This window comes from Mytilus trossulus, chromosome 4 (assembly GCF_036588685.1).
Source record: "Mytilus trossulus isolate FHL-02 chromosome 4, PNRI_Mtr1.1.1.hap1, whole genome shotgun sequence".
Classification (NCBI taxonomy): Eukaryota; Metazoa; Mollusca; class Bivalvia; order Mytilida; family Mytilidae; genus Mytilus; species Mytilus trossulus.
In genome coordinates this window covers 38,088,491-38,104,674 of record NC_086376.1, presented here as the reverse complement: position 1 = coordinate 38,104,674, position 16,184 = coordinate 38,088,491, and the positions used below count along the sequence as shown (strand labels likewise).

The 16,184-nt window shown below is 31.8% G+C and overlaps 1 protein-coding gene and 1 long non-coding RNA gene across 8 annotated transcripts in view; both read right to left on the bottom strand.

Annotated features, from left to right (window-relative positions):
- The window catches only part of LOC134715254 (uncharacterized), a 44,775-nt gene that overhangs the window by 14,004 nt on the left and 14,587 nt on the right, over window positions 1-16,184 (bottom strand). Inside the window, exons 3-6 of one of the 7 annotated variants that reach the window (XR_010106642.1) lie at window positions 14,547-14,559; window positions 12,951-12,975; window positions 9,485-9,561; window positions 8,793-8,978 (exon numbers count right to left, since the gene is read on the bottom strand). The exons of 1 other annotated variant lie outside the window; for it this stretch is intronic. The gene's annotated coding sequence lies outside the window, so the exon portion shown is untranslated. 5 more of the 7 variants (XR_010106640.1, XR_010106638.1, XR_010106639.1 and 2 more) reach the window with 5 other exon arrangements.
- On the bottom strand, window positions 1,765-6,417 carry LOC134715255 (uncharacterized). The gene is made up of 4 exons (XR_010106643.1): window positions 6,346-6,417; window positions 5,513-5,580; window positions 4,544-4,602; window positions 1,765-4,225 (listed from the first exon to the last, which is right to left on the bottom strand). It is a non-coding gene; the product is annotated as an uncharacterized LOC134715255 (long non-coding RNA).

Genomic DNA, 16,184 nt, shown 5'->3' with positions numbered 1-16,184 from the left:
AAAGTTCAAGTTAGAACTAAAATACATAAAGATATGTCACTTTACAGCTAAAATATTTTGGTGCTGAAATTCCTACGCCTACTTGTACATGTATTACACATACGCAAGATGACAATCAATTCCTGTTATACTTTTATAACTAGGGAATTATTATACATACAATATACATGAACAAAACAACTCATAAGAATAAACATATACATATAAAGAGAATCATTATAATGATAATTAATCAAGTATTTAAAACCAGATAAAATCAATATGTAGTGGAAAAATATTTTGTAACTATTTGCTTGGAAGAACTGACCCAAGAGGTATACTTTGGACACTATAATAAAGGAGAACTATTCAAAACAAAATACAGGATCATAAAACTTGACACTCTGGGTAGAAAGTGAAGATTTTAAAAATATTTTCAACCATAATTCTATCGCTTCTTGAGTTATGTCCCTCTATTAAGTTATATGCTAGCAGGGGCATCATCTGTGTCCCTATGGACGCATTGACACCATTTATTTTTATATAGTGGAAACAGATTAGTTGTTATTTAGGTATTTAGTAGCATGATGCCTTATAATTAAATTTTGCTGGTGTAGTTAAGTTATCATTTAAAGGTGCATAAACTAAAATTAATAAACTATTTTACCCTTATAACAGTACTTGATCGTGGGTTGTAGTTATTTATTAGAATCATCTTCTAAATGGTGAAGTGATAATTTGCATGTCACAATGTCAACAAGGGGAGTAATTATAAATAGAAAATGAGAGTTGGTATGCAAGTAAACTTTAAAAAGAATGTTAAATAAAATTTGTTGAATAAATTTTTAATCAAATTTTGCAGAGGTACATGCTTCCAATTGGCTTCCCTCAGAGTTACATGCTTCTATTTGGGACCTCTCTGCCAGGGGTACTGCTTCTAATTAGCTTTAGCAGACAGAGGTATATATGTACTGCTTCCAATCAGCTTCGCAACAAGACAGAGGGTGTGCTCCCAATTAGCTTCACTAAGAGGTACGTACTTCCAATTGGCTTCGCTCAGACAACCATACTACTTCCAGTGTTGTAATGGTATGGATTTGCAAGTCTATACTACTTCTATTATTGAAATGGTACATAATTGCAATTAATTGTCATCCAAATTTGCAAAAACATATTTTATTTAACATTCTTAATCCAGTTTACTGTCATACCTTCACTCACGCTCTATTTGTAATTTCTTCTTATGGTGACAAATTGCGAAGAACACATTATCACTTGGGAATTTAGTGCTCTTCTGTAGTTTTAATCCTGATAAGGGTGATGTTTGAACCAAAACTTGTCTATCTAATTAAATCACTGCAGCAATCCCCTCAGGTGTTGCTGAAACCTTAAATTCTGTTTTAATGTAACCCAACTTTACATATATATACCCGTGTCCCGTGGCACTTTAGGGATTAAATACTGGAGATTTGAATTGGAGATATTGATGGACAAACAAATAGATCCATATATTAGATAATTAAGAAGGAAAGAAGGAAAAATCTTATTTTACAGGTCAGTTTAGCAAATATTTTTTAGAGGTTTTAAAAACCATTTTAAAGAGTAAAGAGATAGCCTTTAAAAGACTCTAATGAACAAGAAATATGTCTACAATGCTGTTATGTTTTTACCTAAAGTAAATTTATACAATTAATTTTAACAGAAATTGGAAACTACGAATTTACTTATTGAGGTTATGTTAGAACCAAATGCTTAAAAAATGTTCCTCAAAAGATCAAGTTAAAATCAACATCAGGAAACCTCTCATTCATTTTCCAATTAACAATAACATTTGATTTTTTTTTGTAAATTCATTATTCAAAATAAACCTAGCATGCTGTTAAGAATAAAAATTTCATTCCTACTACTTTTGCAGTCAGGATTCTACTATGTCAAAATTATCTCCCCTTATTTTTCAATCATAAAAATGAAAGCCAATTTATTGACATTTACTGAAATCCAATTAAACAACCTTTGCATAAGTTGATTATTGTGTACCCCTACCCCTTATTTCAATTTTTTGGAGCAAAGAAACAATAATTGTTTATCATTTAAGGACTTTCTTTACAGTTATCCAATTTACAGAGGACATGGGGCATTGACCAGCATATTAACTGTTCTGCTAAGTTTAGAACAAGGTGTTTGATGAATCAGGTTTGATTTAGGCCTTTTTAAAGACTTGAGGCGAAATATTTCCTGTAAAATTCCTACACTGGCATAAGTTCTTTTTAATGAGGGGAGATAATCACAAATTCTGATAACCAAGTTGATTTTATCCCATTTCATCATATATTAATAGGGGGCTTGTTATTCAATGTACATGTATTAAATAAAATAGGGGGTGCTTCTAAACAATTGTAATTTTGCCATAAATAATTCTTTCTGGATGGAAAAGTTACAATAGCATACCACACAGTTAGGAAATGGTCCAAGGCAATGCATGACTAAAAATAAGTTCAGGTCAATTTAGGCTCTAACACATATTTACATATAAAAGTGAATATAGAAGCTGTAGGAAAGAGAAATTTGTTTCTTTTTGGTTATTTCTATGCTTAATTGAAATGATACAAAAAGTCTTAGTATTATAAGACTCTTGCATTGAACTTTTTTTGAAGACAGTGTACTTTGATGCAAATTTTATTTTTATTTTTTAGTGGAAATTCCGAAAACTTGCATGCAATGTTATTCTCAACAGGCATATATTTGAACCACTAACTATCCTACAGAAGAAGAAAAAGGTTTCATATAAATTCAATAATATACAATATTTTACATTCCATTAAGAACACAAATTATTGTTTTAAAGAAACTATTATTTTACATTCCTTGAAAGTAAGATGTTTCATCAATATTCTACAATTTTTTGGACTTGGCGTAACTAAATGCATGAAAAATTAAATAAATGCTTTGTAAAACAGTTCATTTACTCTGGTAGTGCTCAAATTACAATAGTTTTACAGTTTAATCCATCAAAAAACATGTATATGATACAAGTTAAAATAATGAACACTTTACACTACACAACTTGTAAAAACAGCAATAAAAACTTTTGAAAGGATTACGCAGAACCCCAAAGTTTGCCTGTGCTACTGCTGTGTGAAGTTTGCAGTTAAAACCCAATTAAATTTACCAATAAAATATGGAAAGAAGAAATAAAATTATTTTTTTTCTTAATCAAAAAGATGATTATGTTCTCATTTCATAACATTCCAGGAAGTTTTTTAAGCTGCTGTTACTGGTCAATATATCAGAGATACAAAAAATTGAATATCAAGTTTTGCTTTTGATACTGTCTTTGAAAATAAAACTATACTTTTGCTTTTATTTTTTCACAAAACAACCTTAGTCACTAAGCTTAATAACAAAATACTAAAAAAGGAAAAAGAGAATGTCTAAGTTATATTGGTCAACACTTAAGAAACTTAAAGTATGAGGCGTTACCTCCCCTTGACCCTGTTAGACTTATGATCAATTACAACTGAGTCGCGTACCTGTAGCAATAAACTTGATATCTATTATTTTTAGATTCTCCATTCTTTACCAATTAATGTAAATGTTACCATTTTATATGTGTAGAGCAACAAGTAATAAAAATCAATAGCATTTAATGGTAGAGAGACAAATAAAAATTAATAGAATTTAATGGTTGAGAGACAAATAAAAATCAATAGCATTTAATGGTAGAGAGACAAATAAATATCAATAGCATTTAATGGTAGAGAGACAAATAAAAATCAATAGCATTTAATGGTAGAGAGACAAATAAAGTTGAGTGAAAATTCAAAACACAATACATCAACCAAAACTTCCACTCTTGTTAAAATGGAGAATCTTTACATTAATAATTTTTAAAGTATACCAACTAAATTCTTTCTCTTGTTTATGCAAGATCTATATGAACCGTTCATATTGGAAACTGTTTGGTAGAGTTAGAAAGACCTAAAAGGAAATATGGTCAATCTTGGTCTTCTTCAGACTTGCAGTAAAATACATGTAAAAGTAAGGCATCTGTTTGGTAGTGCAGGATACTCAGGCAGGAAATACAGATTGGCAGTCATGTCCTGTCAGAATGGTGATTTTAAATCTGATGTCTTCTGAAGAGAGAGCGCCAAGCTGTCAACATGTTAAGAATCTTCACAACATCTCTAATTTAGGAGTATGGAGAAATAATCACACATTTATATCCTTCAGCCACAGTAATTAATATCTGAAAAAGAATAACACTTTTCAATTTTCTGTCATATTTTCAGAAACTGTAATAGGCAACAAATAGCAATTAAACTGGGAATAACTTTATTTCTTTATTGAAATTTTTGAAAAGCACTTTACACCCATATAGGCCAATGGCTTAAAACTTTATACAATTAAAGCAGAGAAACTTTTCCAAAATAATAATTTTTCATTTCCTAAAACTTGACATGTCAATCCAGAAAACTTTAAATTGTAAAAACATTATAAAAATCATAGGAATTTACATGATCTTCAATAGAAATTTTTTTAAATCTATAAAATAGTTCTTTCTTACTTTTAAAAGTCAATAGCAATTTTCAACATCAATCTGCACAGACAAGCTGTAATGCTAACCTGAAAAATAAAATGTTTTCATTGAAAATAGTAAAAAAAGATCACTGTTGGTATGTATACTTAAGAACATTATATAGAAATATGTGATATATAACATATCAAGGTTAAAGAAGATGCAGAGAACACATCAATGTGACAATAATTGCTTCAATCCACTTCATTTGAACTTCGGTGGATAGTTGTCTCATTAGCAATCATTCCTTATTTTTATACGTGGGAAAACAATCCAATTAGGTACAGGAGCTTTCTGTAAAAGAGTCTCGATTAGAGGAGTAAATGCGTTCAGAAGTTTTCTTATGATCACAATACTTAAAATTGGGAAAGACTTCCTATAACTTCTTTCAAAATTTTCAAATTAAAATGGTGGTACATTATGGTCAAACTACACATGATGGAAAACAATTTGACAAAGTATGATGGCTTTCCGACTTATCCCAGACCCTCGACTTTCCTGTGTCATGCTAATAAAAAATCAGCCAATCCTATTTCACCCTTAGACTTCTATGAAAACCACATGTCTAGCTTTTGTCTAAAATGTCAAAGGCTTAACCATATTTAAATAAACATAATCATAGATACCAGGACTAAATTTAGTATATACGCCAGACGCGTTTCGTCTACAAAAGACTCAATCCAAAAAAGTTAAAAAGGCCAAAAAAAGTACGAAGTTGAAAAGCATTAGACCAAAATTCCTAAAAGTTTTGCCAAATACAGCTAAGGTAAAGGGCATTTTACGTGATCTGTAATTAACAAATAAGAGGCTATTATTTGAACTTGGAACTCTATTTTTAATTATGACATTTGCATTATTTCTTCTGCTTGAAATTTAAAATAAATTCCATGGTTATTTGGTATTAGAATTTTTGAGCGGTTCTTAAGTTCATAAACCTATGCAATGGTTCTTTCTTACCTCAAAAGTCCACTCCAATAATAATTCTAAAACTCTATCCATACTAAAAAGCAGTAATTATTGCTAGCCTGAAAAGTAAAATGTTTAGTAAATCAAAAGTTCTCACAAAATATATAAAATCAGTGTTGGAATATGGTTTGTATATGATTGTGGATTTCCTTATTTTCTTGGGCACTAATTCATTTTAGATTGAGGAACAATGGTATTTTTGTTGGTACTTTATTTCGTGGTTTAGCCAAAGTCTGCATACATTAGTCATTGCAATGACATGTCTAATCAGTTCAAATTTTAGAACCTTCAGCCAACAAAAAACAAGAATGTGTCCTCAGTACACGAATGCCCCACTTGCACTATCATTTTCTATGTTCAGTGGACTGTGAATTGGGGTAAAATCTCTAATTTGGCATTAAAATTAGAAAGATCATATCATAGGGAACATGTGTATCAAGTTTGAAGTCGATTGGACTTCAACTTCATCAAAAACTACCTTGACCAAAAACTTTAACCTGAAGCGGGACAGACGGACGAACGGAAGAACCGATGAACGGACGCACAGACCAGAAAACATAATGCCCCTCTACTATCGTAGGTGGGGCATAAAAAAGAATTGAACTCTTACACCTTTAAGCCTAGTGCATGTTTTTTTTTCCCTGTGAACTTATTTCATGTTGATAAAATTTGTTTAAATAGAGGAATTATATACAGACTTGTATATTAAGACATCTTACCACACTGATAAAATATCTATTTTTGTGTGTTGCACTTTAATTAATGGTAAATGTGAAAAATTACAAAACTGGGTGTTACCTTGTAGATCATCCATATATACGTACTTGTATTTAAGATATATTATACCACAAGTCTTACTCCCCTTCATGAAAACATTGGCACTGTTTTATAACCTAAAAAGGAATTAAAATTGACACAAATTATATATTTTACAAATTTGTTAAATTGCCAGCCTAACTTTTTATCAATTTATTCTGTATTCTGATTGCGTAATAGTGAGTTATCTCCCACTGAAAGAAACATTCTTGCTGTTTATTGTACTAGACTAGTCTCCCTTGAGATCAAAATTTTATCAGGATTGACTTTTCATGGTATAAAATGTTATACGTGTACAAGAAAAATAGTTTGATAAATATCTATTTTTATGTGTTGTAAATGTGCAAAATAATAAAAATGTGTGTTCATTATAGATAATCCTTATAAACTTGATCACATTTTCCCTGAAAATGTACAGAATTAATTGGCTTGAATATACTTGCATTATTTTTTTCATGTCAAAGCCTCAGACTTGGTTGAAGATCAATGTAATAATTAATCTTCATTCCAGCTGCTTTCCTTCGCTGCTTGATTGTTAACATGGCAAATCCTTGGACTTTAAGTTGAAGATCTAATTCATCTTCCATGGAGTTGCTACCCATCTGCCATCTTGACTGAAACTTGGGACTGTCCAGCTACTGAAACATAAACAAAAATTATAAATTAGATTATATTTATAAGACTGCTGTTGGTCAATATAAATGAAATAGACTAATATCCCTTCAAGCTTCATATCCTGACCTGCATCAATGGGGCCATTTTCAGCGTTTTATTTGGTGAACAATTGAAATTTTGTTGGTACTTCATTTGGTGGTTTGGCCAAAGTGTGCATACATTAGTTTTTACAATGACATCAGTGTGATCTATTCAAAATTTTAGAACCTTAAGTCAACAAAAAAAACAATTTGACCTCAAATTTACAACTTTAAGCCCAGTGCAAGTTTTTTCCCTGTAAACTTATTTTATGATGATAAAATTTGTTTAAATACAGGATTTATATACTTACTTGTATTTAAGATATATTATACCACAAGTCTTACTCCCTTCATGAAAACATTGGCACTGTTTTGTAACCTAAAAAGGAATTAAAATTGACACAAATTATATATTTTACAAATTTGTTAAATTGCCAGTCTAAATTTTTATTAATTTATTCTGTATTCTGATTGCGTAATAGTGAGTTATCTCCCACTGGAAGAAACATTCTTGCTGTTTATTGTACTACCTAGTCTCCCTTGAGATCAAAATTTTATCAGGATTGACTTTTCATGGTATAAAATGTTATACGTGTACAAGAAAAACATTTATCAAACTGATAAATATCTATTTTTGTGTGTTGTAAATGTGCAAAATAATAAAAGTGTGTGTTCATCTTAGATAATCCTTATAAACTTGATCACATTTTCCCTGAAAATGTACAGAATTAATTGGCTTGAATATACTTGCATTATTTCTTTCATGACAAAGCCTCAGACTTGGTTGAAGATCAATGTAATAATTAATCTTCATTCCAGCTGCTTTCCTTCGCTGCTTGATTGTTAACATGGCAAATCCTTGGACTTTATTGAAGATCTAATTCATCTTCCATGGAGTTGCTACCCATCTGCCATCTTGACTGAAACTTGGGACTGTCCGGCTGCTGGAACATAAACTAAAATTATAGATTAGATTATATTTATAAGACTGCTGTTGGTCAATATAAATGAAAAAGAAATTCCTTCAAGCTTCATATCCTGAACTGCATCAATGGATCGCCATTTTCAGAGTATTTTTTGGTGAACAATACAACTTTTTAGTCAAATCCAGGAAAAACAGTCAAACTTCTGGTTTGGGTCATGCGGCCAAAAATAGAGGTCATCAGTAGTGAGCTGAGGGAGGAAAAACTTCAAAATTTTAGAATCTTTAGTCAACAAGAAAACATTTGACCTCTTACTTTACTTTAAGCCTAGTGCACGTTTTTCCCTGTAAACTTATTATATGACGATAAAATTTGTTTAAATAGAGGAATTATATACTTACTTGTATTTAAGATATATTATACCACAAGTCTTACTCCCCTTCATGAAAACATTGGCACTGTTTTATAACCTAAAAAGGAATTAAAATTGACACAAATTGTATATTTTAAAAAATTGTTAAATTGCCAGCCAAAATTTTTATTAATTTATTCTGTATATTGATTGCATAATAGTGAGTTATCTCCCACTGAAAGAAACATTCTTGCTGTTAATTGTACTAGTCTCCCTTGAAGTAAAATGCTATCAGGATTGACTTTTCATGGTATAAAATTGTATTCATGTACCTGAAAAACCTTTATCAAACTGATAAATATTTATTTTAATATGTGCAAAATAACAAAAATGTGTGTTGCCTTATAGATAATACTTATAGACTTTATCACTTTTTTTTCAGATATTGTGCAGAATTAATTGGCTTTGAATATATATATATATACTTGCATTATTTTTTTCATGACAAAGCCTCAGACTTGGTTGAAGATCAATGTAATAATTAATCTTCATTCCAGCTGCTTTCCTTTGCTGCTTGATTCTGCCATCTCAACTGAAACTTGGTCCTTCCTTTAAGCTTCTTTCCAGATCTTTATCAATGGCGCAATTTTTGGTGTCCATGCTCTTTTTGCCTATAATTCATTAATCATTTTCATTTTAACTTTAAATCAGTTTTATGAGGACTGTTTAATGATAACATCATTATTTCTGAAATTAATGTATGCAGATAATTATCAGAATGTGCAGGTGGCTAACCAAAACAATCTTATGTATCAATTTTGAACAAACAATCTAAACAAAGTCATTTTTTCCCAATTAAAATGTTAATAATTATCTTAATATCCAAATTGTCAATATCAAGAGTATATTTGTTGTAATAATTAACTCAGAAATAAATGTGATGCATGTTTTATTTCAAATCCTAAATTGGGGGATCTGAGTCTAATTTACAATTACAATGATTCTTTTACACTGATTCTTTTAAAATTATATTTCATTAGATATTATAAGAAACTTATGGACAATTTTGTAATAACATTTCAAGAGGTCTTTCAAAGGAAAAACGGATTTTTATTACCTAAAATAAATAAATAAAAATAAATAGTTTTAAACACAATTGTAATGACCAAATACTTACATCATCATTATCTGGCAACTAAAATGATCCAGTTTTCCTTCAGGGGTAGTACTGAACTTTCATCTGGGCTCCTCCATCTGTAATACAAACTTAAATCATCTTAATATAAGACAAACATGCACACAATCTTATCTTAACATACCTGTTGTTCCGATTCTTGGTAGGCCACCTAGAGGAAATTTGGACAAAAGGCATACAAACATATACACAATCTTATCTTAGCATACCTTCTCATCCGATTCTTGGACGCCACCTAGAGAAAATTTGGACAAAAAGACATACAATCATGCACACAATCTTATCTTAACATACCTGTTGTTCCGATTCTTGGGAGGCCACCTAGAGGAAATTTGGACAAAAGGCATACAAACATATAGACAATCTTATCTTAACATACCTGTTGTTTCAATTGTTGGGAGGCCACCTAGAGGAAATTTGGACAAAAGGCATACAAACATATACACAATCTTATCTTAACATACCTGTTGTTCTGATCCTTGGGACGCCACCTAGAAGAAATTTTGACAAAAAGGCATACAAACATATACACAATCTTATCTTAACATACCTTTCCTTCTGATTCTTGGGACGCCACCTAGAGGAAATTTGGACAAAAGGCATACAAACATATACACAATCTTATCTTAACATACCTGCTCATCTATTCTTGGACGCCACCTAGAGGAAATTTGGACAAAAAGGCATACAAACATATACACAATCTTATCTTAACATACCTGTTGTTCCGATTCTTGGGAGGCCACCTAGAGGAAATTTGGACAAGAGGCATACAAACATATACACAATCTTATCTTAACATACCTGCTCATCCGATCCTTGGACGCCACCTAGAGGAAATTTGGACAAAAAGGCATACAAACATATACACAATCTTATCTTAACATACCTGTTGTTCCGATCCTTGGGACGCCACCTAGAGGAAATTTGGACAAAAGGCATTCAAACATATACACAATCTTATCTTAACATACCTGTTGTTCCAATCCTTGGGACTCCACCTAGAGGAAATTTGGACAAAAAGGCATACAAACATATACAATCTTATCTTAACATACCTTTCCTTCTACTCCTTGGGACGCCTGACCTAGAGGAAATTTGGACAAAAGGCATACAAACATGTACACACAATCTTATCTTAACATACCTGCTCATCCGATTCTTGGATGCCCACCTAGAGGAAATTTGGACAAAAGGCATACAAACATATACACAATCTTATCTTAACATACCTGCTGTTCCAATCCTTGGGATGCCACCTAGAGGAAATTTGGACAAAAAGGCATACAAACATATACATAATCTTAATTTAACATACCTGCTCATCCTATCCTTGGACGCCACCTAGAGGAAACTTGGACAAAAAGACATACAATCATGCACACAATCTTATTTTAACATACCTGTCCTTCTGATCTTTGGGACGCCACCTAGAGGAAATTTGGACAAAAAGGCATACAAACATATACACAATCTTATCTAAACATACCTGTCCTTCTGATCTTTGGGATGCCACCTAGAGGAAATTTGGACAAAAGGCATACAAACATATACACAATCTTATCTTAACATACCTGCTGTTCTGATCCTTGGGACACCACCTAAAGGAAATTTGGACAAAAAGGCATACAAACATATACACAATCTTATCTTAACATACCTGCTGTTCTGATCTTTGGGACGCCACCTAGAGGAAATTTGGACAAAAGGCATACAAACATATACACAATCTTATCTTAACATACCTGTTGTTCCGATCCTTGGGACTCCACCTAGAGGAAATTTGGACAAAAAGGCATACAAACATATACATAATCTTAATTTAACATACCTGCTCATCCTATCCTTGGACGCCACCTAGAGGAAACTTGGACAAAAAGACATACAATCATGCACACAATCTTATTTTAACATACCTGTCCTTCTGATCTTTGGGACGCCACCTAGAGGAAATTTGGACAAAAAGGCATACAAACATATACACAATCTTATCTAAACATACCTGTCCTTCTGATCCTTGGGATGCCACCTAGAGGAAATTTGGACAAAAGGCATACAAACATATACACAATCTTATCTTAACATACCTGCTGTTCTGATCCTTGGGACACCACCTAAAGGAAATTTGGACAAAAAGGCATACAAACATATACACAATCTTATCTTAACATACCTGCTGTTCTGATCTTTGGGACGCCACCTAGAGGAAATTTGGACAAAAAGGCATACAAACATATACACAATCTTATCTAAACATACCTGTCCTTCTGATCCTTGGGATGCCACCTAGAGGAAATTTGGACAAAAGGCATACAAACATATACACAATCTTATCTTAACATACCTGTTGTCTGATCCTTGGGACTCCACCTAGAGGAAATTTGGACAAAAAGGCATACAAACATATACACAATCTTATCTTAACATACCTTTCCTTCTACTCCTTGGGACGCCTGACCTAGAAGAAATTTGGACAAAAGGCATACAAACATGTACACACAATCTTATTTTAACATACCTGCTCATCCGATTCTTGGATGCCCACCTAGAGGAAACTTGGACAAAAAGACATACAATCATGCACACAATCTTATCTTAACATACCTGTCCTTCTGATCTTTGGGACGCAACCTAGAGGAAATTTGGACAAAAAGGCATACAAACATATACACAATCTTATCCAAACATACCTGTCCTTCTGATCCTTGGGATGCCACCTAGAGGAAATTTGGACAAAAAGGCATACAAACATATACACAATCTTATCTTAACATACCTGTTGTTCCGATCCTTGGGACTCCACCTAAAGGAAATTTGGACAAAAAGGCATACAAACATATACACAATCTTATCTTAACATACCTGTTGTTCCGATTCTTGGACGCCACCTAGAGGAAATTTGGACAAAAGGCATACAAACATATACACAATCTTATCTTAACATACCTGTTGTTCCGATCCTTGGGACTCCACCTAAAGGAAATTTGGACAAAAAGACATACAATCATGCACACAATCTTATCTTAACATACCTGTTGTTCCGATTCTTGGAAGGCCACCTAGAGGAAATTCTGACAAAAGGCATACAAACATATAGACAATCTTATCTTAACATACCTGCACATCCAATCCTTGGACGCCACCTAGAGGAAATTTGGACAAAAAGGCATACACACATATACACAATCTTATCTGAACATACCTGTCCTTCTGATCCTTGGGACGCCACCTAGAGGAAATTTGGACAAAAGGCATACAAACATTACACAATCTTATCTTAACATACCTGCTGTTCCGATCCTTGGACACCACCTAGAGGAAATTTGGACAAAAAGACATACAATCATGCACACAATCTTATCTTAACATACCTTGCGGTTGGATCCATAGACGCCACCTAAAGGAAACTTGGACAAAAAGGCATACAAAAAATCCTATCTTAACATACCTGTCCTTCAGATCCTGGACTTAACCTAAAACATAAAATGAAATAGATAACCATACTTCACTTTCAATTCTTTGAAGTAACCTATAGAAAATGGAAATAAATTTAAAAAAAAAATTACACCTATAGAAAATAGAAAAAAAACACATAACACATGAAAACATATAAAATGAAACAGATAAAAATGAAAATAATAAAATGTAATAGATAAACATGCTTCACTTTCGATTCTTTGAAGTTACTTATACTATATATTTTCTATAGGCTATAGAAAACAAAGAAAATTAAAAACCAATTGTTGAGTGAACAATTGAAGGTCTTACGACAAGTAAGGATAATTTTAATATGAAAAAATTAAAATATGAATCAACATTCATAATCAAATTTTAATTTTTTCATATTAAAATTTGATTATGAATGTTGATTCCAGCTTATTGTACCCGGATTCCATAAATATATGGTTTCTATACAAAAAAAAAATATAAAAAAGAGATTTTTTTTACTTTGAAAAATGTCACTTCCAGTATTGTTTGAGAGTTTACTTGACACTGATTTCAAAAACATATGGTTCTATATACTTTTACATTAATTTAGTAAAAAAAACAGCTACTTCCAGTTTAGAAAAGGTCACTTCCGGTTGGTTTTTTCAAGATTAAATGGATAGCAAACTAATGCAAAAAGTCCAATGACTTTTTTATGTATAAACATGAGTTATAAAAAGCAAAGGTCAAATTATAGAAGGTCCAAAACAAGGGCCTCAAATCAAAAGACCCTATGTTTTAATTATATATGATAAATAAGTTATATAACCATATCTGTAATTTAAGATATTACAGGGGAGAAAACTCTCATTAAGTGACTCGGTACACTTTCAACTCAAATTTATGTATTAGGACATGTTGCAACTAATAATTCTTAAAAATGTTTTGTTGATATCTTATAACTAAGATTTTCTGAACGTTTGTAATAACAAGCCAAAATCTAAATTTTGAATATGACCTTGACCTTCGAACTTGACCTCATATTCATTTTTATAGATCAGGGATCTCAAATCAAATGACCCTAGGCCTCTATCACTTATGGTTTCTAGTTACAAATACATTTCACTTATATCAAATACAAAAGGGGAAATAACTCTCATAAATAATAGAATCTTTATACGGCTTTGGTCAAAATAAATTGAAAACATCCTGAGGATAATATAAAGAGCAAATTGGAAAATTAAGTTTGTCTGTTTCTTTATATACAGTTGCGATGTTTTCGAAATAACAATAGGAACAGTGTTTTGGAAAAGTATTTGGTTACGCAGTAGAAGTTACAAAAGTGTACAATATCATATCCCAAATATCTAAGCAACATCTTGCGAAACAACACAGCAACTTAGGAATAAAATTTGGCAGAAGAAAAAAAATAAAAAATAATCATCCTATAGTATAGGTCTTTCCACACAACTATACACATGAAAATATATAAAACGAAATAGATAAACCAACCTCCATATCAATATTTGAAGTTACCTATAGAATAGAAAGGGAAAAAAACCAGTCATACACATGAAAAACATATAAAAGGAAATAGATAAACATTATTATTATTTACCTGGTTCTGGAATCTGAAACAAAAACAAAATAAGTTCAAAAATAAGTTCAAAAATATCAAACAAAATATAAAACTTTAAAAAAATTAGCTTCTTTGGGTTTTTTTTTCTAAAAATTTTTTAAGGGCTCCGTGGAACCCTGTGTCTAGCCTTTTCTATAAATAGAAGGCTAAACAAAAATGAGGGAAAAATTTATAAAATATTCCTCTCAATACTATCTTATGATTGTAAGAAGTTTCTGTCCAAGTTTGGTCAAAATCTAGGATATTTAATGAATCCAATAAAAGTTTAAAAAAAAAACTTTATCTGCAGACTGTCTGTTATGTTAGATAAAGTCCATTTATTAGTAAAAAGTAGAAATCCAGGATAGTTTAAGAAAGTTATTAAAATTTCAACAAGAGTGCACACCCTGAAATGTCCCGCCTTCTTTACTAATCATTGATATCATATTAATAGTCCTAAATATAAAGCTTTATTACAACTGTCACATAAACTAAACTTTAACCAATAAAACTAGACATTGACCAATGAACCATGAAAGGGGGGTCATGAAAATGAGGTCAAGGTCAGATGAACAATGACAGACAGGCATGTACCGCTAACAATTCTTTCATACTCCAAATATAATTACCCTATTGCTTATAGTTGAAGAAAATCAGACTAAAACACAAAAACTTAAAAATAAGCAATGAACTGTGAACATGAGGTCAAGGTCAAATAAAACCTGCCTGACTGACATATCGATCATAAAATATTTCCATACACCAAATATAGTTGACCTATTGCATATAGTATTAGAAAAAAGTCCAAAACTCAAAAAGTTAACTTTGACCACTGAAGCATGAAAATGAGGTCAAGGTCATATGACACCTGCCAGCTAGACATGTACACCTTACAATATTGCATACACCAAATATAGTAGACCTACTGCATACAGTATAAGAAAAACAGAATTAAACACAAAAAGTTAAATAACCACTGAGCCAATGAGGTCAAGGTCAGTTGGACATGTTCACCTTACAGTCCTTCCAATCACTGAATATACTATACCTTTAATTGCTTATAGAATCTGAGAAATGGACTTGACCGGCAAAACTTGACCTTGTTCACCGTTCCATGAAATGAGGTCAAGGTCAAGAGAAAACTGTCTGACTAGCATGAGGACCTTACATTAGGTACAAACATGCCAAATATAGTTACCTGGACAGTATCTCATTTAACTTATAATAAGGGAGAATTTACAAAAAGTAGTCATTGAACCATGAAAATGAGGTCAATGACATTGGACATGTGATTGACGGAAACTTCATAACATGAGGCATCCATATACAAAGTATGAAACATCCAGGTCTTTCCCCTTCTAAAATATAAAGCTTTTAAGAAGTTGGCTAACGCCGTCGCCACCAGATCACTATCCCTATGTCGCATGCTCGACAAAAACTTTAACCACAGAGTGAATGTTTGTGGATGACGCCATCAATAACGGAATGTAGGATTGCTATGTCTTGCTTTTTTGACAAAAGTCATAGGCTCAACATAAAGAAGTGGCTTTAAATTAGCTACAACATTGGTCAATTGCATTTTTGTATACTTATCATTGACTATTTTCATTTTAAAAAAAAAATCAGATGATATAATCA